At 45.0% G+C, this 26434-nt stretch overlaps 5 non-coding genes across 5 annotated transcripts; all 5 read left to right on the top strand.

Moving 5' to 3' along the window:
* Nucleotides 1–21099: 21099 nt before the first annotated feature.
* On the top strand, nt 21100–21172 carry TRNAF-GAA (transfer RNA phenylalanine (anticodon GAA)). The gene has a single exon. It is a non-coding gene; the product is annotated as a tRNA-Phe (tRNA).
* Nucleotides 21173–22354: 1182 nt separating this feature from the next.
* Nucleotides 22355–22437, top strand: TRNAL-CAG (transfer RNA leucine (anticodon CAG)). Its single transcript has one exon. It is a non-coding gene; the product is annotated as a tRNA-Leu (tRNA).
* A 935-nt stretch (nt 22438–23372) lies between these two features.
* On the top strand, nt 23373–23445 carry TRNAF-GAA (transfer RNA phenylalanine (anticodon GAA)). The gene has a single exon. It is a non-coding gene; the product is annotated as a tRNA-Phe (tRNA).
* A 1184-nt stretch (nt 23446–24629) lies between these two features.
* On the top strand, nt 24630–24712 carry TRNAL-CAG (transfer RNA leucine (anticodon CAG)). The gene has a single exon. It is a non-coding gene; the product is annotated as a tRNA-Leu (tRNA).
* A 934-nt stretch (nt 24713–25646) lies between these two features.
* On the top strand, nt 25647–25719 carry TRNAF-GAA (transfer RNA phenylalanine (anticodon GAA)). The gene has a single exon. It is a non-coding gene; the product is annotated as a tRNA-Phe (tRNA).
* Nucleotides 25720–26434: the final 715 nt, after the last annotated feature.

Genomic DNA, 26434 nt, shown 5'->3' with positions numbered 1-26434 from the left:
GAGCAGAAGTGGCAGGGAGCAGGGGCTCTGCATGAGCTCTGCTCCGGAGGCGGGCCTAGTAACAGAGGCCCAGGCCTGGAAGAGGGAGAAGGAAGGAAGAGGAGCGGAGAAGGCTCCAGGAACGAGGAACGAAGGGATCTCAGGGGTGCGGACGGGCGAGTCTACACCGCACGCCCGAATCCACCTGCGTGGAGGGGTCAGGACAAAGGGGGAGACCGGACCCCGAAACTAGTGGAGGCAGGAAACGACCCTCAGCTAGAAACAGGAGGCTGTGACATTTTATGTGGCGCAGCCCCTCGCTACACCCGCTAGGAAGGCACCACATAGGGTCAGGGAAACTGGCGCCAAGTTTATCAAGAGGAGGCCCGAGGCAACCGGACAGAAGGGTTGGTAAGAAAGGCCAGACAAAGGACACACAAAGGGGGTCCTGTGAAGCACTCCAAAGTTATCTGGGAGTTGTCTGAGCCCCTCACCTGGTGAGCACAGTACGACGTGGGCAGCCGTTACCTGCAGACGTGGTCTGGATAATAAGAACTGTGAGTAAAGGCCTGTCACGGGTGTGTCGCCACGAAGATCGTCACGATTACACAGCCTGACTTCTCGCAGCTGACTTTTTGGTGCTTTGTGTTTTCGGCAGTGAGGGAGTTAATTCTCTTTCTCTCTGTGCTAGACGAGGTCCAGCCTCGCCCAGCTGCAATCATTGCTGCTGTAGTGAGTCTCCTTCAAATGCCTGCTGGTCTGTTTGGGAAGTGTCGGTGAAAGCTTTTCATACAGACTTACAGAGCGGATCGTGGTATTTGGAGTTTCTGAGATAAGTGTATTTGGAGTGTATTTTCCCTTCCTCGCTTTATCATTTATCTCCTTTCCCGATCGTGTTCCCTCTGTTGTAGTAGTGTAGTCTTTGTATGCAAGGTGGTTTTGGTTTTTCCCTTGTACTGTCTCGTTCGTCTAAGTACTGTGTGTGGGCATATTATTACTTGTCCTCTTTTGTTGTGATCGGGGTCCTTCTCAGGACTAGATTACTTAGGTGCAGGGATCCTCAGGAGGTAGGGGTTACGCTGGCGGCCTGGACCTCTGTACCTTTAACAGTACCTCCAGGTTGAGGGATTAGTCAGGGCCCCAGCTTAGGGTCAGCTTAGGCCCCTACCTCCAGTATACAGAGACAGTGTGACATTTTCACCGACCCACTTAGTTTTTCTCCAGCTACCATGGATCCAGTAGCCGGTCTAGCTCGGCAGTTGCAGAGTTTGTCCATGGAGCTGGCGGACGTTAGGTCCAAGGTTTTGCATCCTCTGGAGCAAGCCGGACCAGAACCTAAAGTAGCTCTCCCTGACAGGTTCACTGGGGGGCGGGACAAGTTTTTTGTTTTCCGGGAGGCATGCAAATTGTACTTTCGGCTGCGGCCTCGGTCATCGGGGAGTGAAGAACAAAGGGTGGGAATTGTCATCTCGCTCCTACAAGGGGACCCACAATCTTGGGCGTTCTCTCTTCCCCCGGGCTCCCCGGCTCTCCAGTCAGTGGATAGGTTTTTCGCTGCTCTGGGACTCGTATATGATGACCCAGATCGGATCTCCCTTGCTGAGTCTAAGTTACGTAGGATCCAGCAGGGAGATCGTCCGGCGGAGGAATTCTGTTCGGAGTTCCGTAGGTGGGCCACGGACACCCAGTGGAATGACCCGGCTCTTAGGAGCCAGTTTTGTCAAGGTTTATCCGACAAATTACAGGATGTGTTGGCACAGTATGACTCTCCCGCGTCACTGGAAGCCGCTATGGCCCTGGCTATTCGCGTTGACAGACGGCTTCGGGAGAGGTGCGGAATAACTCGACCCCCTGTGATGACTCCACCTCCTACAAGGTCCCCTCATATGGTGGTTCCCCTGGTCAGTCCAGAGGATCCTATGCAATTAGGAGGGACATCATTTCGGGGGAGGGGACCGGTGGTGCGCCATAAGACAGGAAGGTGTTTCTTCTGCGGGAGAAAGGGACATTTTATTGGGGGGTGTCCATCCCGTCCCTTGCAGAGTGAAGAGTCGTCGGAAAACTGTTGATCCCAGGTTGTGTGGTGGACGGCAATCTGGGAGTAGGTATTTCGTCCCTAGGTTCGTCTCAGTTTCTCGTACCGGCGGAGGTGGTGGTGGGTACGAGAACTGAGAGGATATCTGTTCTTCTGGATAGTGGGGCCGGGGCTAATCTGGTTGATGCTCGGTTTGCCCGGGTTCAAGGTATGCGATTGAGTGAGTTGGCTAAACCCATCCCCATATTCTCGATCGATGCCAGGCCTCTCGGTCAGGGAAGTTTTTTGCAAGCTGTGCATGACGTAAAACTTCAAGTGGGGGCGATACATAAAGAACTGTTGTCTTGCTACGTGTTGGAGGGTCTTCCCACTCCTATAGTGTTGGGCCTTCCTTGGTTAACTAAGCATAACCCGGTTATTAATTGGCAAACCAGAGAGATAAGCCAATGGAGTAAATTCTGTAATAAAAACTGCATGAACACGGTCATCGGTGCGGTTACTCCTTGGGTCTTACCTCCATTTCTGGCGGACTTTGAGGATGTATTCTCGGAGAAAGGGTGTCAGGAACTACCTCCTCATCGCGAGTATGACTGTTCTGTAAAACTGCTCCCTGAGGCCAAGTTACCTAAAGCTAGGTTGTATAACCTTTCTGGTCCTGAGAGGCAGGCCATGAAGGATTATATTTCAGAAAGTCTTGCTAAGGGGCATATTAGACCTTCATCTTCACCGGTGGCTGCGGGGTTCTTCTTTGTTAAGAAGAAAGATGGAGGCCTACGCCCTTGCCTGGATTTCCGTGAACTTAATCGGATTACGGTCCGAGATCCGTATCCACTCCCACTTATTCCCGATCTCTTTAATCAGATCGTGGGCGCCAAATGGTTCTCTAAGTTGGATCTCAGGGGGGCGTACAATCTGATTAGGATGAAGGAGGGGGATGAGTGGAAGACGGCGTTTAACACTCCGGAGGGGCATTATGAGAACCTTGTCATGCCATTCGGTCTGACTAATGCCCCGGCGGTGTTCCAACACTTTGTTAATGACATTTTTCGCCGCCTGGTGGGACAGTTTGTTGTCATATATCTGGATGATATCTTAATTTACTCGCCGGATCTGGTGTCTCATCAGGAGCACGTTAGGCAGGTGTTACAGATCTTGCGGGATAATAAACTGTATGCCAAATGGGAAAAGTGTGTGTTCGCCGTACAGGAACTCCAGTTTTTAGGCTTCCTGGTTTCAGCGTCCGGTTTTCGTATGGACCCTGGGAAAGTGCGGGCAGTTCTTGAGTGGGATCGGCCAGAGAATCTTAAGGCACTACAACGTTTCCTGGGGTTTGCTAATTATTACCGGAAGTTCATTCGTAATTTCTCGTCCATGGTTAAGCCTCTCACAGACATGACTAAAAAGGGGACGGATTTTTCTAGGTGGTCTGACAAGGCTTGTCAAGCATTCTCATGCTTGAAAAAATGTTTTGCCTCGGCACCCATACTCATTCAACCTGATGCGTCACAGCCATTCATTGTAGAGGTAGACGCTTCCGAGGTAGGGGTGGGAGCAGTATTGTCACAAGGTTCGTCCCCTGGTAAGTGGCATCCGTGCGCCTTTTTCTCTAAAAAATTGTCGTCCGCTGAGAGGAATTACGATGTCGGCAATAGGGAACTCTTAGCCATTAAGTTAGCTTTTGAGGAGTGGCGCCATTTTTTGGAGGGGGCAGTCCATCCGGTCACCGTCATCACCGATCACAAGAACCTGCTATATCTGGAGTCCGCGAAACGTCTGAATCCCAGACAAGCTAGGTGGTCATTGTTTTTTACCAGGTTTAATTTTGTCGTTACATATCGTCCTGGGTCAAAAAATGTAAAGGCGGATGCCTTATCTCGTAGTTTCCCTGGGGCCGGGAATACGGACGACCCGATTCCTATCCTTCAGGAGGGGGTGGTGGTTTCGGCAGTATGCTCTGAGCTGGAGGAGGAGGTATTGGAGGCTCAGGGGGACGCCCCTGTTGGACCTCCGGGGAGACTGTTTGTTCCAGATCAGTTGCGACAAAAGGTGATCGAGGCACACCATAACTCAGTTTTGGCAGGACACCCGGGGAGTAAAGCAACTGTGGATCTTCTCTCGCGTCGGTTTTGGTGGCCTAACTTACATAAGGAGGTGGTAACTTTTGTCGCGTCCTGTGGGGTTTGTGCGCGCTCTAAGACCTCACATACCCGTCCGTCTGGGGCCCTCTTACCTTTGAAGATCCCGGAGCGTCCTTGGACTCATCTGTCTATGGACTTTATTACGGACCTCCCTCCGTCTTCGGGTAAAACGGTCATACTCGTTGTAGTGGACAGGTTCAGCAAGATGGCACATTTTATCGCTCTTCCGGCTCTCCCTAATGCTAAAACTCTTGCGCAGGTGTTCATTGGGGAGATTGTGAGGCTTCACGGGGTACCCTCCGATGTGGTGTCTGATCGGGGGTCTCAGTTTGTGTCCAAGTTCTGGAAGGCGTTTTGTGCACGGCGGGGGATGCATTTGTCATTCTCTTTGGCTTTTCACCCTCAGACCAACGGTCAGATGGAACGTATGAACCAGAGCTTGGAGACATATCTCCGGTGTTTTGTGTCAGAGAACCAGGAGGACTGGGCTTCTTTCTTACCTCTGGCAGAGTTTGCTCTCAATAATAGGCGGAGCGAGTCCACTGGTAAGTCCCCGTTTTTTGGGGCATATGGTTTTCACCCCCAGTTTTGTACTTTCAGTAGGGGGGGCTCTTCGGGGGTTCCTGAGGAGGAACGATTTTCCTCATCACTCGCTTCAGTATGGAGAGGGGTGCTGAAGAATCTGAATACTATGGGGAACCGATACAAACGTATGGCTGATAGGAGGAGAGTGTCTGGTCCGGACCTAAGTGTGAACGATCGGGTATGGTTGTCTACCAGGAATATTAAACTTAAGGTTCCCTCCTGGAAACTGGGTCCCAGGTTCATCGGGCCGTACAGAATCAGTTCTATTATTAATCCGGTGGCATTCCGTCTTGACCTCCCCCCTACGTTTAAAATTCACAACGTGTTCCTCAGATCGTTGCTTAAGAGGTATGTGGCGCCGGTGGTACCGTCACCTTTACCTCCCCCTCCAGTGGTGGTCAATGGTAACTTGGAGTTCCAGGTATCAAGGGTCATCGATTCACGTTTTAATCGCCGGTCCCTTCAGTACCTGGTTCATTGGAAAGGGTATGGTCCTGAGGAGAGGATGTGGGTTCCTGCGTCGGATATTAACGCAGACCGATTAGTTCGGGCCTTCCACACGACTCACCCGGATAAACCTGGCCCTGAGGGTCCGGAGGCCCCTCGTAGAAGGGGGGGTACTGTCACGGGTGTGTCGCCACGAAGATCGTCACGATTACACAGCCTGACTTCTCGCAGCTGACTTTTTGGTGCTTTGTGTTTTCGGCAGTGAGGGAGTTAATTCTCTTTCTCTCTGTGCTAGACGAGGTCCAGCCTCGCCCAGCTGCAATCATTGCTGCTGTAGTGAGTCTCCTTCAAATGCCTGCTGGTCTGTTTGGGAAGTGTCGGTGAAAGCTTTTCATACAGACTTACAGAGCGGATCGTGGTATTTGGAGTTTCTGAGATAAGTGTATTTGGAGTGTATTTTCCCTTCCTCGCTTTATCATTTATCTCCTTTCCCGATCGTGTTCCCTCTGTTGTAGTAGTGTAGTCTTTGTATGCAAGGTGGTTTTGGTTTTTCCCTTGTACTGTCTCGTTCGTCTAAGTACTGTGTGTGGGCATATTATTACTTGTCCTCTTTTGTTGTGATCGGGGTCCTTCTCAGGACTAGATTACTTAGGTGCAGGGATCCTCAGGAGGTAGGGGTTACGCTGGCGGCCTGGACCTCTGTACCTTTAACAGTACCTCCAGGTTGAGGGATTAGTCAGGGCCCCAGCTTAGGGTCAGCTTAGGCCCCTACCTCCAGTATACAGAGACAGTGTGACAAGGCCCTGGACTGCATCACTGACTCCGTGTCATTACTGCTGCTGCCCTGCACCATCACCCCCATCCTCCGCATACACTGCCCTGAGGCTATACTCCTCCCGTGGGGAGTTATGCTACGCTCTGCTGCACCCACAACACCAGCCTCAGCGGTCTGCCCTGGAGCGGCGGTTCACTCTGACCGCAATCCACGGGTGGCGTAGTCGGACATTTAAACATCAAAACCACATAAATAGTTCCGCCACTGGTTTGACCGCCCTGAGCCACGGAACCGGGTTGCCCCACGGAGACTACAACCACCAGCATCCACCAAAAAGGGTCCGGCTCCGGGTGTCCCAAGGCCCAGGGGGCGCGTCAGAACATTTTCATCACCTTTCACAGTCACCAATGGGACAAGGCAGGGATGTTCTCTGTCCCCTCTCTTATACATCCTAGTGACGGAGCACCTGCTCTCATTAATTCGCCATAACCCCAATATTAGGTGGATTGAGGTGGGAGGCACCGAGTACAAGTGCTTTCTAATTGCTGATGATGTCCTAGTATATATCACTCAATCACATATATCCATCCATGCTGTTATGGCTGAAATAGATCACTTTGTTACATGGTCAAATTTTAAAATCAATGCAGCGAAGTCTGAGGCCCTCGATGTCTCCCTCCCCAAATCCATATAGGATTCCATCCAGTCCAACTTTCCCTTTGCCTGGCCCTCACAGGGTATCAAATACTTAGGAATTCCTATTCATAGAGACCTCTCCCATCTATGTTATCTTAATTTTGGGCCCTTTATTGAACAACTCCATACAGACCACAGTTGGCAAGTTAGAACTGTAAGATTCACTACGTGAACCACTGGTGTTTTGTGGAAAAGCACATGTACACTGTTTTCCAAATTATTATGCAAAAAGTGTTTAGGAGTGATAAGGGAAGAATTTGTTTGTTTGTCAGTTAAACTCATTGATGGTGATGTGTGTCAGGGCTCTTTATATCACTGTAAGCAATTGCAGACACCTGTGCTAATTAGTTTGGCAGGTGTGTCCAATGAAAGGCAAGACTACTTAAGAAGGCTGTCTCACATTATTAAGCAGCCTACATTTTCTGCCAAAATGGGAAAGAAAAAGGATGTGTCGGCTGCTGAGAAGCAACAAATTGTGGAGTGTTTAGGTCAAGGCATGACTACAATCAACATTGTGCGATGATCAGGATGAAGTGTCTTGGCAATCAAGAAGTATGTAGCTGATTCACAGTACACATGTGTGCGTGCTGATAAGGGCAAATTGAGGACTCTTTCCTACAGGCAATTACGTCAGGTTGAAAGAGCAGCGGCAAAAAAGCCTTGTCATAGCAGCAGACAAGTTTTTGAAGCTGCTTGTGCCTCCAACGTCCCCCGAACAACAAGATGCAGGGTCCTTCAGAGGTTTGCAGCTGTGCATACGCCATCCTGTCGACCTCCTCTATCCACTTCACACAAGCAGAAACGGCTCCAGTGGGCCAAACATTACATGAAGACTGATTTCAAAACTGTTTTGTTCACGGATGAGTGCCGTGCAGCGCTCGATGGTCCAGATGGATGGAGTGGAGGATGGCTGGTTGATGGACACCCCACGCAAACACGGCTACAGCGCCAACAAGGAGGAGGTGGAGTAATGTTTTGGGCTGGAATCATGGGGAGAGAGATTGTCGGCCCCTTTAGGATCCCTGAAGGCGCTAAAGATGAACTCCATAATGTATGTGGACTTTCTCAAACAGCACTTCCTGCCATGGTTCAAGAAGAAGAACCGTGTATTTCACAGCAAGATCATTTTTCTGCATGATAATGCACCATCTCATGCTGCACATAAAACATCTGCATCTCTGGCTGATATGGGCATAAAAGGGGACAAACTTATGGTGTGACCCCCATGCTCCCCTGACCTCTACCCCATTCAGAACCTTTGGAGCATCATTAAAAGGAGTGTCTATGATGGCGGGAGGCAGTTCACATCTAAGCAACAGCTCTGGGAGGGTATTCTGTCATCATGCAAAACAATTGAAGCAGAAACCATCCAAAACCTGACAAATTCAATGGACGAGAGAGTTCAGAAGCTCCTTTCGAACAATGTGTCCTATGTGAAATTGTAACATCACCTAGAATAAAGTTTTGAGTTGAAAACTGTTTGATTTCAGTTTCTAACAACCTGCTAATGCTTATAATTTCAAAAATGACCATTTTTTTGGTCTTTATTAAAATGAAAAGGTTGATCGAAAAGTTTGGGGGATCTAAGAGTGTGGCAACCCAGTAGTCATGATTACTTCGAATTCTGACAATATGAGGGTCATGCTGCAGGTAGTGCAGCAAGAAGGCACTTATGTGTCTTGCGCATCTCGGAGCCCCAAAATTATTTTCCGGGCTAGATGCAGCTAAAAATTATTATTAATTTTAAATCTGGTGAAGCTTTAGTATAGATGGCCTAATAGGATCAGTGCTGCACACTGCTACAAAGCCCAAATTATTTTCCAGTCAAGATACAGATAAACATGATGAGTAATTTTAAATCTGGTGGAGCTTATTATAGATGGCCTAATAGAATCAGTGCTGCACACTGCTAAAAAGCCCAAATTATTTTCCAGCCAAGATACAGATAAACATGATTAGTAATTTGAAAGCTTAAAATGGTTGGTAGGGTGATTTTAACCAATCATCAAGCTTTTACTCTCCCCAGGATGACACAGGGGTAGAAAAGTCGTTTCGGATCCATGATTTGTTCATCTTTATGAACGTGAGTCTGTCTACATTATCAGTGGAGAGCCGCGTGCGCTTATCTGTCAGCATACCACCAGCAGCGCTGAACACACGTTCAGACAGAACGCTGGCTGCGGGGCATGACAAGATCTCCAAGGCGTAAGTGGCTAGCTCCGGCCATTTATCCAGATTGGAAGCCCAAAAAGAGCAAGGGTCCAGTGACACAGTCGTGGCTTCAATGTTTACTTGGAGATACTCCTGTACCATCGTCTCTAGGCGTTGACTATGTGTCAGACTTCTTGTCTCCTGTGGCCTTGCAAAGGATGGGCTAAAAAAGTGGTGAAATGATTCCGCAAAATTGATGTTACCAGCAGATACTGTGGTTCTGTTACGGTTTGAGTGCAGAACACTTGACGGTCCCACGGTTGGCAAGTTGGAACTGTGAGATTCACTACGTGCACCACTGGTATTTTGTGGAAAAGCACATGTAAGATTCTGCAACAGTCTCTGCTGATACTCCTGCATGCGTGCATCCCTTTCTATGGAAGGAATAATTTCTGCAAATGTACTTTTGTACCGGGGATCTAACAGTGTGGCAACCCAGTAGTCAGGATTATTTCTAATTCTCACAATTCGAGGGTCATGTTGCAGGTAGTGCAGCAAGAAGGCACTCATGTGAGTTGCGCATCCAGGAGCACCAAGTCCCTGTTGTGTTGGTGGTGAGGTAACAATCATGCTTCCTTCCTCTGTCCTCTCCCCCCAACCTCGCACAACAGAAATGTGATCAAGGTCTCCCTCATCTGATGAGTCTTCCATCAGTTCGTCCTCCACTTCTTCCTGGGCTCCTGCACCTTCCTCACTAGTTTGGCTGCTACCATGCGCCCTGGTAAAACCATCTCCCCCACCCTCACATGCCTGCCTCCTTGGTGCTGCCGACCGTCTGGACCTTGCAGATGTTAGCCCTTCCGCATACAACTCCTCCTCCTCTACTTCCTCCACCTCCTCTTGTGCCACCACCTGACTCCGAATTCTGTTTAACATGTGCTCCAGCATGTAAATCACCGGAATAGTCATGCTGATAATGGCATCGTCAGCACTAAACATCTTCGTCGCCATTTCAAAACTGTGCAGAAGGCTGCATAGGTCCCTGATCTGAGACCACTCCTCCAGCGTGATTTGCCCCACCTCTGGATCTCGTTGGCCCAGGCTATACGTCAGAACGTATTGCACCAGGGCTTGTCGGTGCTGCCACAGTCGCTGCAACATGTGCAGAGTTGAATTCCACCGGGTAGGCACATCGCATTTTAGCCGGTGAAGTGGCAGGCCCAACGACTTCTGTAGAGATGTAAGTCGCTGAGCTGCGGGATGCGAACGGCGAAAGTGAGCACACAGTGACCGAGCCCTCTGCAGAAGGCCATCTAGTCTGGGATAGTGGGCTAAAAATTGCTGGACAACCAGGTTCAACACGTGAGCCATACAAGGCACGTGTGTGACATTGCCCCGGCGAAGGGCCGCACCCAGGTTTGCAGCATTGTCGCACACGGCCTTCCCTGGTTTCAGGTCCAGTGGAGACAACCATTCATGAAATTGGTTCTCCAGAGCTGACCACAACTCCTCAGCTGTGTGACTCACATTTCCCAGACATTTCAATGTAAAAACCGCCTGATGACGTTGAGCCCTACTGCCAGCATAGTAAGGAGGTGTGCAGGATCCCTTCTGCGCAGTTAGAAAGCTTGTGGCATGACCAGACAGGCTTTGGGTGCAGGTGGAAGAACGAGAGGAGGTTGAGGAGGCAGAAGCAGTGGAGGAACTTTGACATAAAGAGGATTGACGCACAACTCGTGGGGACGGCAAGACTTGGACAGCAGCCCCTTGTCCTGCTGTCACCATAGCTACCCAGTGCCCTGTCAGCGACATGTAACGCCCCTGTCCATGCCTACTCGTCCAAGTGTCTGTGGTGAAATGCACCCTGTCACACACAGAGTTTCTCAAAGAAGCGGTGATGTTGTGTGCGACATGCTGGTGGAGCGCAGGCACACCTTTCTTTGAGAAGTAGTGCCGACTGGGCATCTGGTACTGGGGCACTGCGACGGACATAAGGTCTCGAAAATCCTCTGTGTCCACCAGGCGGAAAGGCAGCATTTCTGTAGCCAAGAACTTGCAGATGGTGAAATTCAACCTCTTAGCTTTCTCATGGCTAGGAGGAAATGGTCTTTTACTTGTCCACATCTGAGGGACCGAGGGCTGGCTATTGTGCTTAGACGGGGTTGATAAGGGTGTCCCCGGCAAACTGCCGGTCTGTGAGGAAGATGCAGGCGGACATGTTAGGTTGCCTTGATCCAAAGGTGGTGCTATCGATGTCGGACAGCGCTCAACACCAGCTGGTGTTACCACCTCCAAAGAAAATGATGACCTGCCAATCACGCTGGTTGTTGCGGGTAAAGAGGTGGCAGGTCTGCGCCCCAAAACAGGTGTGACTGCTGTCCCCCCAGTCACAGAGGATGAAGAGGCCGCGGATGCACAAGATATGGCAGACGGTGGTTGGCCCGGCCGGCTAGGCCGCATTGTAGCACACTGAGCTTCCCACTGCAACTTATGCTTCATGTCCATGTGCCGGTTCATGCATGAAGTACTCAAACTATGTATTTTTTGGCCTCTACTTAGCTTTTGCTGACAAATGTTACAGATAACACGAGTTGGGTCATCTTTATCGATCTGAAAAAATGCCCAGGCTATGCAAGGCTTAGCACCCATGCGACCTGAAGAGCCACCACGACTTGTGGTGAGAGGCAGAGTTGTGTTTGAGGATGCAGTTGTTGACGTGCTTCCAGTACTACGTCTCTGTCCAGGAAGGCGCAACCTGACCTCGTCGTCACTAGCATCTTCCTCCACCTCCTCTGCTGACCTCATCTCTTGGCTGACTGTGGGTTGACAGTAAGTGGGATCTCCAACCTCATCATCATCACCCTGTGCGTTATCACACCCGTCGTCCTCAGAGCCAACCTGTTCCTGCCCTGACAAAAAACTAAAGTTGTCGCTCCAATCAGGTATTTGAGTCTTATCATCGTCTTCCTCATTGTCTCCACCAACAGGAGTTACAGTTTGGGAATGAGGGTCTACATTATGGTCAGAACCTTCTGCGTCTGGTCCTGGATCCGACTCATAAAGATTCTGGGCATCAGTGCAGATCATTTCCTCGTCTGGATTCACAGAAGCGCTGGAGTCGACCTCTGATTCCCAGGCTATAGTATGAGTAAACAGCTCTGCAGACCCAACCATCTGTTCTACCTCATACTCAGACGGGCAGCTGGAGATTTGGGAGCTGTGAGGAAGCAAGTGCGATTGGGGTGACACCTTTGAGGACTGGAGTATTTGTGATGTTGAAGTTGATGTGGAGGAGAGCCCACTTAAAGGAGCACTTGATATCCGTTGAAGCACCTGCTGTTTTTGTGCCTCATCTGGAATTTGTAGCGATTGGCGTGGCCGTAAGAAAGGGATCTTATCACATTGTCCGCTAAAAGAAGTAGACATTTTAGTTTGGCTGGAAGATGGTCTTTCTTCTGCAGATGTTACTGTTGCTTTAACACCTACCCCACGGACACAACCTTTTTTCCCCTTCACAACACGCCTATTCCCCTTTCCACCAGCAGCAGGCCTTTTTCCACTCATTTTGGTGGTTAACTAATTAACAACTCTGGAGTTGTTTGCACAAAAAAACAATGGATGGGAACCGAGCAGAGCTGAGTGGCCAAACTGTGGTATTAGGCCAAAACTATTGGCTGGGTTAGATGCAGAAAAAAATTATATTCAATTTGCAACCTGATGGAGGTCAGTATAGATGGACTAATAGAGAAAGTCCCACACACTGCTAGAAGGCCAAATATTTTTTCAGAGCTAGATGCAGAAAAAAATATATTCAGTTTGCAACCTGATGGAGGTCTGTATAGATGGATTAATAGAACAAGTCCCACACACAGCTAGAAGCCCAATATTTTTTCAGAGGTAGATGTAGAAAAAAATATATTCAGTTTGCAACCTGATGGAGGTCAGTATAGATGGACTAATACATCAAGCCCCACACACAGCTAGAAGCCCAATATTTTTTCAGAGGTAGATGCAGAAAAAAATATATTCAGTTTGCAACCTGATGGAGGTCTGTATAGATGGATTAATAGAACAAGTCCCACACACAGCTAGAAGCCCAATATTTTTTCAGAGGTAGATGCAGAAAAAAATATATTCAGTTTGCAACCTGATGGAGGTCTGTATAGATGGATTAATAGAACAAGTCCCACACACAGCTAGAAGCCCAATATTTTTTCAGAGGTAGATGAAGAAAAAAATATATGCAGTTTGCAACCTGATGGAGGTCAGTATAGATGGACTAATACAACAAGTCCCACACACAGCTAGAAGCCCAATATTTTTTCAGAGCTAGATGCAGAAAAAAATTATATTCAATTTGCAACCTGATGGAGGTCAGTATAGATGGACTAATAGAATGATGCTATGCCCAAAAGGTTTTACTTCACTAGGTGCAGTAAAAAAATTGGTATTCTATACACAGGTGGTATATCTTGCAACACAGATAGGCTACTCCACTGACTAACACACTCTGCAACAGGCCAAAAAGGATTAGCTTTGCTAGATTCAGCCAAATGCTGTGAAAAAAACTTGCACAGCACTGGCACAGACCTGCCTGGCAAAAACTGATAGGAACTGATGTAACCTAGTCCTGAAAAGGACTCCAATTACAATTAGTCTTTACTCCCACAACCTATCTATTTAAGAGCACAGACCTGCCTGATAAAAGTCTAAGGAAATGCTGTAACCTAGTCTTTAAAAGGACTGCAATCACAACTATTCCCTACTCCCAAGCTATCTGTAGATTTGTGCGAAAATTGGCTTGAAATTAACAAGGTATAGCGCACACAGCAACAGCGGTGCCGTCTAACACGCAGCTGCAGCAGTGAGAAAATGGTGGCGACGGGGAAAATGGCTTGGTCTTATAGGGCAAGGACATGTGACATACACTGCCAATGACACATGCCCTTGCTTGTGTGAAAAAAAGCACTTCGCTCCGTGTGTGCGCTGCTGATAGGCTGACAGATTGCACCTCCCCACTGTAAATGCGGGAAAGAGAAAAAAAAAATGGAGATCTTCATTGTTCCTGCAGAGATCCATCCCCTGCCCCTCCCCCCACCCCGCTGTACACTCAAACTGCGTATTAACATTAATTTTCATCATTACTGAGAAAAAATCCAGTTATGATTTTGGTGCACGAACAGTTATCGAACATAACCTCGAACAGCCGAATTTTTCTCAAATTGTTCGTGTTCGCCGAACGGCTCGAACACCGCCCAAAACAGCTCGAATTTGAGATTGGCGAACAGTTCGAGTAGAACAACGCTCATCTCTACTCATGAGTGGACCTGGATGTCTGACATATGTACCATCCTGACAAACTTTGAGGAGGCCACCAAGATGGTGAGTGGCGATGACGCCATCATTAGTGTCAGCATCCCACTTGTCTGTCTTTTGCAACGCTCTCTGCAGAGAATTAAAGAGGAGGCATTGCAGCCAGAGTATGATGAGATGGATCAAGAAGCCATAATGGGCGATTACACACAGCCCAGCCTCTTCTCATCCCAATGTGCATTGGGGGACAATGACGGAGAGGAGGAGAGAGAACAGGAGCAGTTATCATGTGCAGTAGACGGTAGTACCTGTACAAGTATCATACTGTCGGTTCAGCGTGGGTGGCCTGAGGACAGGGGGGAGGAGGAGGAGGAGGAGGAGAGCATGGTCAGTCGTCATCTTGGTGAGGACACGGAAATCTTGCCCGTTACCAGTTTGGCATGCATAGCTGACTTTATGTTACGCTGCCTTAACCGTGACCCTCGCGTCGTCAAAATGTTGGGTGACATTTATTACTGGTTGGTGACACTTGTAGACCCCCGCTACAAGGAGAACTTTCACTCTCTTATTCCTGAGGTGGAGAGGTCTACAAAAATGGGCCAGTACCAGAAGGGCCTTGCTGCAGAACTGTTAAAAAAATTCCCATCTGAACACGCTAGCGGCACAGGTCACAGTTCGTTGACCAACCAAAGCGTACAAGCGAGAGAGAGGCAACTCCAATCCAGCAGAGGCAGTGGAACACTGTCAATGTTCTGGGACAGTTTTCTCAGACCCTCCCTTCGGACAGACCCTGAGGCGCTGGGTACTCTCACATAGAGTGGAAAGTTTCAAAAGATGGTTAGGGAGTACCTTGCCGACCTTACCAGCATCCTCCGTGATTCCTCTGTGCCTTTTAATTATTGGGAATCCAAGCTGGACACTTGGAATGAACTCGCTCTGTACGCCTTGGAGGTCCTGGCCTGCCCTGCTGCTAGCGTGTTATCGGAGCGTGTTTTTAGTGCCGCTGGGGGAATTATAACTGATAAGCGCACTCACCTGTCAAATGACAATGCTGACAAGCTGACCCTTATCAAAATGAACAAGGGCTGGATTGGGCCAGACTTCTCATCACCACCAAATGACAACAGAGTAACATAAAGTCAAATCCACTCTGTTATTTCGGGAGGTGTATTCATATGCACCGCTTCACACCCACACATGGGTATAGGCTTCCTCATTTCGGCTGTTTTATGTTCTTCTCCTTATCCTCAGCCTCCACCACCACTATACCACCAGGGTGACCGTGGTCCATGTTGCCATTATTGAAAGTTCCTCCGTCCTTATTTTTGTCAGCTTTTGCTTGGAAGGCATAAGCAAAGACTGTGGGAGACCCATTCCCCAATAATGGGAATAATATTTTTAAGATGCTGTACTGTGTGGCTCTTGTAAGGGGCATTAAAACCGTCTTGTTATACGCCTCTGACCTCCACGTCTCTTCTGAGGGGCATTAAAACCGTCTTGTTATACCACTCTGACCTCCACGTCCCTTGTAAAGGGCATTAAAAGCGTCTTGTTAAACCACTCTGACCTCCACGTCTCTTCTGAGGGGCATTAAAACCGTCTTATTATACCACTCTGACCTCCACGTCTCTTCTGAGGGGTATTAAAAGCATCTTGTTATACTACTCTGACCTCCAAGTCTCTATTAATGGGCATTAAAAGCATCTTGTTATACCACTCTGACCTCCACGTCTCTTGTAAGGGGCATTAAAAGCATCTTGTTATACCACTCTGAACTCCACGTCTGTTGTAAGGGGCATTAAAAGTATCTTGTTATACCACTCTGACCTCCTCATCTCTTGTAAGGGGCATTAAAAGCGTCTTTCTATACCACTCTGACCTCCACGTCTCTTGTAAGGGGCATTAAAAGCATCTTGTTATACCACTCTGACCTCCACGTCTCTTGTAAGCAGCATTAAAACTGTCTTGTTATACCACTCTGACCGCCACGTCTCTTCTGAGGGGCATTAAAAGCGTCTTGTTATACCACTCTGACCTCCATGTCTCTTCTGAGGGGCATTAAAACCGTCTTGTTATACCACTCTGACCTCCACGTCTCTTCTGAGGGGCATTAAAAGCATCTTGTTATACTACTCTGACCTCCACGTCTCTATTAATGGGCATTAAAAGCATCTTGTTATACCACTCTGACCTCCACGTCTCTTGTAAGGGGCATTAAAAGCATCTTGTTATACCACTCTGAACTCCACGTCTGTTGTAAGGGGCATTAAAAGTATCTTGTTATACCACTCTGACCTCCTCATCTCTTGTAAGGGGCATTAAAAGCGTCTTGCTATACCACTCTGACCTCCACGTCTCTTGTAAGGGGCATTAAAAGCATCTTGTTATACCACTCTGACCTCCACGTCTCTTGTAAGCAGCATTAAAACTGTCTTGTTATACCACTCTGACCGCCACGTCTCTTCTGAGGGGCATTAAAAGCGTCTTGTTATACCACTCTGACCACCACGTCTCTTCTGAGGGGCATTAAAAGCGTCTTGTTATACCACTCTGACCTCCACGTCTCTTCTGAGGGGCATTAAAAGCATCTTGTTATACCACTCTGACCTCCACGTCTCTTGTAATGGGCATTAAAAGCGTCTTGTTATACCACTCTGACCTCCACGTCTCTTGTAAGGGGCATTAAAAGCTTCATGTTATACCACTCTGACCTCCACGTCTCTTGTAATGGGCAATAAAAGTGTCTTGTTATACCACTCTGACCTCCACGTCTCTTGTAAGGGGCATTAAAAGTGTCATGATATACCACTCTGACCCCCACGTCTCTTCTGAGGGGAATTAAAAGCGTCTTGTTATACCACTCTGACCTCCACATCTCTTCTGAGGGGCATTAAAAGCGTCTTGTTATACCACTCTGACCTCCACGTCTTTTGTAAGGGGCATTTAAACCGTCTTGTTAAGCTACTGGGACCTCCACGAGTCTTCGAACGGGCATTGCATTTCCTCCTAATTTTTTGAAGCTTTTGCTTAGAAGGCATAAGCAAATACTATGGGAGACCCACTCACCAATAATGGGACTTATGTTTTTAATATGCTGTACTGCATGGCTCTTGTAAGGGGCATTGCAAGTTGCTCCGTCTTAATTTTTTGAAGCTTTTGCTTGGAAGGCATAAGCAAATACTATGGGAGACCAACTCCAGAATAATGGGACTTATGTTTGTAATATGCTGTACTGCATGGCTTTTGTAAGGGGCATTGCAAGTTGCTCCATCTTAATTTTTGGAATCTTTTGCTTGGAAGGCATAAGCAAATACTATGGGAGACCCACTCCCAAATAATGGGACTTATGTTTGTAATATGCTGTACTGCATGGCTCTTGTAAGGGGCATTGCAAGTTGCTCCATCCTAATTTTTGGAAGCTTTTGCTTGGAAGGCATAAGCAAAAACTATGGGAGACACACTCCCCAATAATGGGAATAATGTTTGTAATATGCTGTACTACATGGCTCTTGTAAGGTGCATTGCAAGTTGCTCCATCCTAATTTTTGGTAGCTTTTGCTTGGAAGGCATAAGCAAATACTATGGGAGACCCGCTCCCAAATAATGGGAATAATGTTTGTAATATGCTGTACTGCATGGCTCTTGCAAGGGGCATTGCAAGTTGCTCCATCTTAATTTTTGGAATCTTTTGCTTGGAAGGCATAAGCAAATACTATGGGAGACCCACTCCCCAATAATGGGACTTATGTTTGTAATATGCTCTACTGCATGGCTCTTGTAAGGGGCATTTCAAGTTGCTCCGTCCTAATTTTTGGAAGCTTTTGCTTGGAAGGCATGAGCAAATACTGTGGGAGACCCACTCCCCAATAATGGGAATAATATTTTTAAGATGCTGTACTGTATGGCTCTTGTAAGGGGCATTATAAGTGTCTTGTTAAGCTACTGTGACCTCCACGTCTATTCCAAGGGGCATTCAAACCATCTTGTTAAGCTACTGTGACCTCCACGTCTTTTCCGAGCGGCATTAAAACCCTCTTGTTAAGCTACTGCGACCTCCACCACTTTTCCGAGGGGCATTAAAACCGTCTTGTTAAGCTTCTGTGACCTCCACGTCTCTTCCAAGGGGCATTCAAACCGTCTTGTTAAGATACTGGGACCTCCACGTCTTTTCCGAGGGGCATTAAAACCGTCTTGTTAAGCTACTGTGACCTCCACGTCTCTTCAAAGGGGCATTAAAATCATCTTATTAAGCCACTCTGAACTCCACAGGTCTTCCAAGGGCCATTGAAATGTTGTTTTTAATTACCTCTAACGTCCACGACTCTTCCAACGGGCATTGCATTTCCTCCAAATTTTAGTCAGTTTTTGCTTTTCAATGCAAAGGCGAAAACTAAGGGAGACCCACTCCCCAATAATGGGTAGAAGGTTTTTAGTAAACTGTAATCCACGTCTGTTTCATGGGGCATTGCAGTTCCTCATAATTTTTTGAAAGCCTTCCATTCACTGCTTAGGCCAACAGTGTACAGGACATCCAGTTGCTATAAATGGAAAAAACGGTTTAGTTAGGGTCCTGTGACCTCCATGTCATTTCCAAGGGGCATTGGAGTGCCTCAAAATTTTTGGTAGGCATTGCACTCACTGTATGCCCTATAACTGTGTAGCCGAACTGCTCCTTTTGTTACTGAAACATATCCTACAAGACATATGTGGTTGACTGGCCTGATATTGATATGAATGGTCCCTGTTTCTCCTCCTCTTTCTCCTTTGCCACTACCTCATCCATCATTTATCACCTGAAGCTTTGTTTTAAAGGGAGTCATAGAACTGGAATAGTAGCAGGAAAACATCCAGCAATCCTCAGAGGAGGTAGGATATGCACCAAAACGCTGACCACCTCAGGCCTAGCCGCTACTACATACATGTGCTTGCATTCCAAGAAAACAAAGCAGATGCTAACTTGTATCATCATCATCATAGTCCTCACCTTGGCACTCTCAACTGCCCTGATGGAGAAGCCAGGGCCCACCGGAGTAGTCTGGTTCTCTGGTGGGCTTGTCCAATGCCGCCCTAAAGCAGGCCGGGCTAAGAAAAGTGTGTGGGGGGATGTTCCAAGGAGAAATAAGGGCGGCTGGGGACCATTTATGGACACCCGGCTGCCCCCAGGCGGCTGGGGATCGTGTGTGGACACCCGGGGATAGTTGCAAGTCTGCATCTTCTGACGCGGCAAGGATGACTTCTGATGGGCACACTTTTAGGCAGTGACCTGGGTGTAAGAGATAGTTACAGGGGTCTTCCCCATGCTGTTCCCATGTCTTTTCAGCACTGTATGCATGTGTCACACAGCACAGCACAGCACACAGGATGTAAAATGTTAAAATTACATTTCCCGGTGAATGCATTTGTCACGGTTGAAAGCAATACAAAAGTGCAAAAACGCATAAAAAATGATACTTGTGAACATAGCCCAAGGTGTGGAGGAGTATTTTTTTGGGGGGGGTTATTTATTTTACCTTATACACAAGTTTTTACCCTGGAAAGGAAGTTCCTTAACATATTTTACAGGAAAGCAGTTTCAGTTTAGTTTTTGATCGTTTTATTGTGAGCCCTTAAAAGTGGCTTACTACCTCTGACCACGTTGTTGAGAGCAGTGACCTGGGCATCAGAAATGCTTCCTGGGGCGATCCCCATGCTGTCCCCATGTCACTTGAGCACTGTCACTATTGTTTTGGGCACTTGTTAGGCTTTTAAAAGACTGCCGGGGGTGTGACGCCAAAAATGCTCGGGTCTCCCTTAGACTAACATTGGGCTCGTTGCTCGGGACGAGCACCCGAGTATCACGGTGAGCTCGGCCCAAGCTTCGAGCACCCAAACATTTTAGTGCTCGATCAACACTAGCTGTAACTAATAGGTTACGAATCAATATTAAAATAATGAAATCATGGTATATTTCCTTTCATCACAAGTAATGCTCATCTTTCTACTGCTTAGCTTAGAAAGAGTTAAATCACAAAATGCCAAAAAAAGTCAGGTTGCTGAGCGGTCTAAAGCGCTGCGTTCAGGTCACAGTCTCTACTGGAGGCGTGGGTTCGAATAACACTTCTGACATTAGCATTTTCTTTCAAGAAATTGTACAGCTTGACTCCTGTTACTGATTAGTTGGGGGTCTGCTTTATTGGCGGCAATCTCAAACCGAAAACTAAAAGTGACGGGGCTTAGCAAAACCAATTCTCAACGTTGGCACTTTGGCAGTATTCCTTGGGGTCCTTGAGGCAAATGTTAAATGTCCTGAATTTGTGCTTTCACAAAAGAAAAATACTGTGGATATTAAAATGGGAGGGACTATTTCATCTCTATGAGTTCTCTGTCCCTATTAGGGCAGAGAGTGAAACTCTTAAGGTGCTGTAGTGGAAGATTCCTAGAAACAGAATTACCAGTAAGTCTAATTTCAGATTTTTCTACCTCAGGCATCAATAGACTATAAATATACTTAATAAACAACAGATAAAAGAGCAGATTAACATAGTTTAACAAGTCTGAAATGCGCATGTGATACTGACATCAAAGTTTCACCACATTTTGGGACAAATGTTTTCACTTTCAACATTAACAATCAGTAAAATATTTTCTCTAAATTTGCATCTCCTTTCTTCACTCCAATTGTTTGCACCTAAGAAAAAATAAAGCTTGATGCAACATTATGCTTACAAATTGTGTTTAAGGCTCAATCATCACCTGTCCTACAGAGACACAGTCAGAATTACCCTGGCGAATTGAGTAAATTTGAAAATGTAAAAAAAATGCAGAATTGCTGTTTTTTTCTATTCATTCACAAAGAATTAATGTAAGTTCTTAAATATGTGCGCAAAATAGCGGGACTTTCAAATATAGATAATCTTGCAAAAACAGGTCAAAGTTAAAATAAATACATCCAGTTGTGACATCTACAGTGTGTTGAACATTCCTGAATCTAAATGTGTCCTGCTGAAATAGCTCAGTTGGGAGAGTGTTAGACTGAAGATCTAAAGGTCCCTGGTTCAATCCTGGGTTTCAGCAAAAGTTTTTTTCTTCACCCATTAAATTTTAAGCAGAAAATAAACAAAGCATATGGACTGACTGTTTACAGAGAATGTAAAAATCCTAATCATTATAACTATCCACAGGAAATAAAATGATAGAAACTTGAGAACTGAACACTTTTAACTTTTGAGGAAAATAATATTTTTTGTAATTTTTCCTTCATTCTGGACGTCATCACTTTGTTTTATTTTAGTTTGACTTAGCTGTATGAGGATTTAAAGGAAACCTGATAGTTAATACGGGCAGCATGTATCAGACACTAGCTGAATGATTCAGCCATTTATGTTTGACTATGAATCGTTGTGGCATTACTGAGACAAATATGCTTAAAAAATATGCAAGGAACAAAGCTGTTTGGGGAAAAAGCCAGGAAGGCAAAAAACACAAGCCCCAACTCAGGACCGTCATCTTTCATTCTAAAAATAGGGGTTTCCACGTTAATGGTAAGACAAAGAATCCACAGATTTGGCATTTCTCTAGCGAGGAGAGCCCACTTAAAATGTATGGGGTGCTTGTCTCGATAAGCGCAAGTTGGGCACAAAACTGGCTTATTTGCAATTCTGGATGTTGCAGAGTGAAAACACCTGTTGGATAATAATAGTAATTGCTGGCGTTGATGAATTCATTGTGAGGAGTAATTTATAAAATGGGATCACTTTGGAGGGGTTTCTGCTGTTTTGGTACTTTTGGAACTCCGCAAATGTCACCCTCAAAATATTCTTGCAAAATCTGCATTCCCAAAACACAAATATCGCTCTTATTTTCAAAGCCCTGCTGTGTGACCAAACAGTAGTTTCTGAAGACATATGGGGCATCACCGCATTTCAATGAAATTGTGCAACTTAGATATTTTCACAAGAAAAACTAAATATATATTGACCTAAATTTACCATTAATATAAAGTTCAATGTGTTACAAAATAACACTATCAGAATCACGGGGATATGTTAAGCATTCCAGTGTTATTGCCACATAAATTGATACATGTCAGATTTAAAAAACGGTGCTTGGTCATGAAGCTCAAAATTGGCTGTAACTAATAGGTTACAAATCAATATTAAAATAAAAGAAATCATGGCATATTTCCTTTCATCACAAGTAATGCTCATCTTTCTACTGCTTAGCTTAGAAACAGTTAAATTACAAAATCCAAAAAAAGTCAGGATGGCCGAGCGGTCTAAGGCGCTGCGTTCAGGTCGCAGTTTCTTCTGGAGGCGTGGGTTCGAATCCCACTTCTGACATTAGAATTTTCTTTCAAGAAATTTTACAGCTTCACTCCTGTTACTGATTAGTTGGGGGTCCGCTCTATTGGTGGCAATCTCAAATCGAAAACTAAAAGTGATGGGGTTTAGCAAAACCAATTCTCAACGTTGGCACTTTGGCAGTGTTCCTTGGGGTCCTTGAGGCAAATCTTAAATGTCCTGAATTTGTGCTTTCACAAAAGACTTCTGGGAACATCAAATAGTTTCTTTGTGCATATGTTAGTTGTTGCTTTGGCATCGGAAAAATACTGTGGATAGGAAAATGGGAGGGACTATTTCATCTCTATGTGTTCTCTGTCCCTATTAGGGCAGAGAGTGAACCTCCTAAGGTGCTGTCGTGGAAGATTCCTAGAAACCGAATTACCAGTAAGTCTAATTTCAGATTTTTTTACCTCAAGGCATCAATAGACTATATATATACTTAATAAACAAAAGCTAAAAGAGCAGATGAACATAGTTTAACAAGTCTGAAATGCGCATGTGATACTGACATCAAAGTTTCACCACATTTTGGGACAAATGTTTTCACTTTCAACATTAACAATCAGTAGAATATTTTCTCTAAATTTGCATCTCCTTTCTTCACTCCAATTGTTTGCACCTAATTAAAAAATAAAGCTTGATGCAACATTATGCCTACAAATTGTGTTTAATGCTCAATCATCACCTGTCCTACAGAGACACAGTCAGAATTACACTGGCGAATTGAGTAAATTTGAAAATGTAAAAAAAATGCAGAATTGCTGTTTTTTCTATTCATTCACAAAGAATTAATGTTAGTTCTTAAATATGTGCGCAAAATAGCGGGACTTTCAAATATAGATAATCTTGCAAAAACAAGTCAAAGTAAAAATAAATACATACAGTTGTGACATCTACAGTGTGTTGAACATTCCTGAATCTAAATGTGTCCTGCTGAAATAGCTCAGTTGGGAGAGTGTTAGACTGAAGATCTAAAGGTCCCTGGTTCAATCCTGGGTTTCAGCAAAAGTTTTTTTCTTCACCCATTAAATTTTAAGCAGAAAATAAACAAAGCATATGGACTGACTGTTTACAGAGAATGTAAAAATCCTAATCATTATAACTATCTACAGGAAATAAAATGATAGAAACTTGAGAACTGAAGACTTTTAACTTTTGAGGAAAATAATATTTTTTGTAATTTTTCCTTCATTCTGGACGTCATCACTTTGTTTTATTTTAGTTTGACTTAGCTGTATGAGGATTTAAAGGAAACCTGATAGCTAATACGGGCAGTATGTATCAGACACTAGCTGAATGATTTCAGCCATTTATGTTTGACTATGAATCGCTGTGGCATTACTGAGACAAATATCCTTCAAAAATATGCCAGGAACAAAGCTGTTTGGGGAAAAAGCCAGGAAGGCAAAAAACACAAGCCCCAACTCAGGACCGTCATCTTTCATTCTAAAAATAGGGGTTTCCACGTTAATGGTAAGACAAAGAATCCACAGATTTGGCATTTCTCTAGCGAGGAGAGCCCACTTAAAATGTATGGGGTGCTTGTCTCCATAAGCGCAAGCTGGGCACTAAACTGGCTTATTTGCAATTCTGGATGTTGCAGAGTGAAAACACATGTTGGACAATAATAGTAATTGCTGGCGTTGATGAATTCATTGTGAGGAGTAATTTATAAAATGGGATCACTTTGGAGGGGTTTCTGCTGTTTTGGTACCTTTGGAACTCCGCAAATGTCACCGTCAAAATATTCTTGCAAAATCTGCATTCCCAAAACCCAAATAGCGCTCTTACTTTCAAAGCCCTGCTGTGTGACCAAACAGTAGTTTCTGAAGACATATGGGGCATCACTGCATTTCAATGAAATTGTGCAACTTTAGATATTTTCACAAGAAAAACTAAATATATATTGACCTAAATTTACCATTAATATAAAGTACAATGTGTTACAAAATAACACTTTCAGAATCACGGGGATATGTTAAGCATTCCAGTGTTATTGCCACATAAATTGATACATGTCAGATTTAAAAAACGGTGCTTGGTCATGAAGCTCAAAATTGGCTGTAACTAAGAGGTTACAAATCAATATTAAAATAAAAGAAATCATGGTATATTTCCTTTCATCACAAGTAATGCTCATCTTTCTACTGCTTAGCTTAGAAACAGTTAAATTACAAAATCCTGAAGTAGTTAGGATGGCCGAGCGGTCTAAGGCGCTGCGTTCAGGTCGCAGTCTCTTCTGGAGGCGTGGGTTCGAATCCCACTTCTGACATTAGAATTTTCTTTCAAGAAATTTTACAGCTTCACTCCTGATACTGATTAGTTGGGGGTCCGCACTATTGGTGGCAATCTCAAATCGAAAACTAAAAGTGATGGGGCTTAGCAAATCCAATTCTCAACGTTGGCACTTTGGCAGTATTCCTTGGGGTCCTTGAGGCAAATCTTAAATGTCCTGAATTTGTGCTTTCACAAAAGACCTCTGGGAACATCAAATAGTTTCTTTGTGCATATGTTAGTTGTTGCTTTGGCATCGGAAAAATACTGTGGATAGGAAAATTGGAAGGACTATTTCATCTCTATGTGTTCTCTGTCCCTATTAGGGCAGAGAGTGAACCTCCTAAGGTGCTGTCGTGGAAGATTCCTAGAAACCAAATTACCAGTAAGTCTAATTTCAGATTTTTTTACCTCAGGCATCAATAGACGATAAATATACTTAATAAACAAAAGCTAAAAGAGCAGATGAACATAGTTTAACAAGTCTGAAATGCGCATGTGATACTGACATCAAAGTTTCACCACATTTTAGGACAAATGTTTTCTCTTTCAACATTAACAATCAGTAGAATATTTTCTCTAAATTTGCATCTCCTTTCTTCACTCCAATTGTTTGCACCTAAGAAAAAAATAAAGCTTGATGCAATATTATGCTTACAAATTGTGTTTTATGCTCAATCATCACCTGTCCTACAGAGACACAGTCAGAATTACCCTGGCGAATTGAGTAAATTTGAAAATGTAAAAATAATGCAGAATTGCTGTTTTTTCTATTCATTCACAAAGAATTAATGTAAGTTCTTAAATATGTACGCAAAATAGCGGGACTTTCAAATATAGATAATCTTGCAAAAACAAGTCAATGTAAAAATAAATACATCCAGTTGTGACAACTACAGTGTGTTGAACATTCCTGAATCTAAATGTGTCCTGCCGAAATAGCTCAGTTGGGAGAGCGTTAGATTGAAGATCTAAAGGTCCCTGGTTCAATCCCGGGTTTTGGCAAAAGTTTTTTTCTTCACCCATTGAATTTTAAGCAGAAAATAAACAAAGCATATGGACTGACTGTTTACAGAGAATGTAAAAATCCTAATCATTATAACTATCTACAGGAAATAAAATGATAGAAACTTGAGAACTGAACACTTTTAACTTTTGAGGAAAATAATATTTTTTGTAATTTTTCCTTCATTCTGGACGTCATCACTTTGTTTTATTTTAGTTTGACTTAGCTGTATGAGGATTTAAAGGAAACCTGAAAGCTAATACGGGCAGCATGTATCAGACACTAGCTGAATGATGTCAGCCATTTATGTTTGACTATCAATCGCTGTGGCATTACTGAGACAAATATGCTTAAATAATATGCCAGGAACAAAGCTGTTTGGGGAAAAAGCCAGGAAGGCAAAAAACACAAGCCCCAACTCAGGACCGTCATCTTTCATTCTAAAAATAGGGGTTTCCACGTTAATTGTAAGACAAAGAATCCACAGATTTGGCATTTCTCTAGCGAGGAGAGCCCAATTAAAATGTATGGGGTGCTTGTCTCCATTAGCGCAAGCTGGGCACTAAACTGGCTTATTTGCAATTCTGGATGTTGCAGAGTGAAAACACCTGTTGGACAATAATAGTAATTGCTGGTGTTGATGAATTCATTGTGAGGAGTAATTTATAAAATGGGATCACTTTGGAGGGGTTTCTGCTGTTTTGGTACTTTTGG

The sequence above is a fragment of the Phyllobates terribilis genome, unplaced genomic scaffold, assembly GCF_046119375.1.
Source record: "Phyllobates terribilis strain yellow unplaced genomic scaffold, ASM4611937v1 Scaffold_12__6_contigs__length_324123572, whole genome shotgun sequence".
In the NCBI taxonomy this organism is placed as follows: domain Eukaryota; kingdom Metazoa; phylum Chordata; class Amphibia; order Anura; family Dendrobatidae; genus Phyllobates; species Phyllobates terribilis.
Note: the sequence above shows the minus strand (reverse complement) of the source record. Positions and strands in the feature narration are given on the sequence as shown.